Source organism: Octodon degus, unplaced genomic scaffold (assembly GCF_000260255.1).
Source record: "Octodon degus isolate 3935 unplaced genomic scaffold, OctDeg1.0 scaffold00161, whole genome shotgun sequence".
NCBI lineage: Eukaryota > Metazoa > Chordata > Mammalia > Rodentia > Octodontidae > Octodon > Octodon degus.
Window position 1 is genome coordinate 3,149,823 of NW_004524737.1, and position 2,146 is coordinate 3,151,968.

Consider the following 2,146-nt stretch of genomic DNA (forward strand, 5'->3'; position numbering starts at 1 on the left):
TATATATACATATACATACATATATATATAATTCAAGGTCAAACCCACCTAGTTAAGGGGTGGGGGCAGCAAATGACAGGCAGAGAAATTTATGGCTTCATGGCCAGCCTACTATTCCCTTTACAGTTCATTGATTTCACCTCTTTCTATTAGCATAATATTTTCAGTCAGTGGTGCTTCTACAAGGAGAAGCCAAAAGAAGAAGAGTTAATAAAAAAGCAACGTGGCATTTTTACATTCACTCTGGCTTCTCAAGATTGCTGCCTCTGATCGCCCTATTCTATCAGACAGCAGACCTTCTTGAGTTGCCTTCTGTCCTTTTTGAGTTCATTTTCTTGCTGACTTCTTGTGCCCTTGAGACTAGCATTTCCAAGCCCACGACCTTCACCATGGACCTGACACATCTGTTTTCATGACACTTTTAACTTTCTGCACTTTTTCCTATCAGAAATCAAAGTAGTAATTGAATTAGTTTACAACTCATGAAGAAGTATGAGTCCTTCTCACTGAAACAAATAAGTAACAATAGAGTTCCTAACATTACAATTTGATCTCAACTTATCCATGAGCATTCTACTTCTTGATCTTCATTTTATTCTTACTTTCTGTTACCTTCATGCATTCCTCTTTCCATTTCTTTACTCCCTAATATTTCATTACTAACCATCAGGCCTTATTCATAATTTTACCTCTTTTCTTTCTCCTCCTGTTTTTTTTTTCTATACTATTCACATGTTTCAATTACTCAGTTTTGCCTTTAAAGCCCACATACCAGTAAAATTCTTAACAAAATAATTTCTTTAACAGAATTTTCCTTATACTTTATTTTAGTAGTAAAAATGAGAAAATGTTGTAGTACCACAGGAAATAACAAGAAGCACTGGTTGAACGATTTACTGTGTGCTTAGCAGTTTGCTATGTACTCTGTGTACATTACATCTTTTATCTCTTATGCTAACTTTTAGATAGATACTCTCTCTGTTTCAAAAAGATAGAAGCTGTTATTGTCCAAAGTCACAGAACAGTCAGGATGCAAGTCTTCCTTTGTTCTATATGTGAACATAGAGCTAAAAGCACAAAAGGAACCTGACTTTTTCACATTGTGACTATAAGTGGTGATATTTCAAATTGATTAAATTAAGAAAACCTCTGGGAATTAGGAAAGCACATTGCCTGGTGTGTGCCAGGTAGGTCATGGGGACTTGATCCTGGGTGCTGTGCATAGACTCTGTCTCTGTTCCTCTGGCACTGTTCTCCTGTTTTGCTTCCAGGCTGCCATGAGCTACACAGCTTCCCCTGCCACACCCTGATTCCATGGTATTCCAGCCTTTCAGCCAGAGTAGGATGGCCTGAGTCCCCTGAAACAGTGAGCCTCACTTCTTCCTTTAAGTTGTGTATGCCAGGCGTTTTGGCTACAGCGCTGAAAGCCTAACAGAACACTCCTTTCCATGCCCGTCCATTTGCAACCATTGCTAAAAATTAAACTTTTGCATATTTTGAATTTGTCCAAGACCATACATCTGCTTCTAAAAGACCAGCATATACATCCATGTTAATCTTCACGTAAGACCAGGTAAGAACATGCTGGAAGAGATCACAATTAAAGGTATGGCAGGGCCGGGGAGATGGCTCAATGGCTGGGGAGATAGCTCAGTAGAACAAGTGCTTCCCTGGCAATTGTAAGGGCCTGAGTTCAATCCTCAGTTCTGCAAAAAAAATAAATAAATAAGTAAATAAATAATAAAAGAAAAGGAAAGTGTGACATTCTTTATTGAATTGGGAGACATTGCTATAAAAAGCTGTCAATTCCCTAATAAGTATCTAGCATTGGTTCAAATAAACAATTTTCATCCCTTCCTAGAGCAACATGACCCCACAGGCAACCAGTGTTGCTTTCTCGAGGACAAGGACTCGCTGCTCCCATGCCTGTCTGCCTGAGCGAGTGTGTTTTACAGCCTCACTGAGTGCTAAATTAGGGACCTTGTAAGACATGGTAACATGCACAGCTTGTTGGAGGAAGCCAATTAGAAATGTGTGAAAGATTACAGACCCTCATATTGCTCTAAATTTTCTGTCTGACACAAATAGCCACACACTAATAGAAGAAACAAGACCTAGGAAAACACTATAGAATCTCTCTCTCTCT

At 38.9% G+C, this 2,146-nt stretch overlaps 1 pseudogene; it reads left to right on the forward strand.

Annotated features, from left to right (window-relative positions):
- Positions 1–2,146, forward strand: part of LOC101591055 — a 16,773-nt pseudogene that overhangs the window by 1,272 nt on the left and 13,355 nt on the right.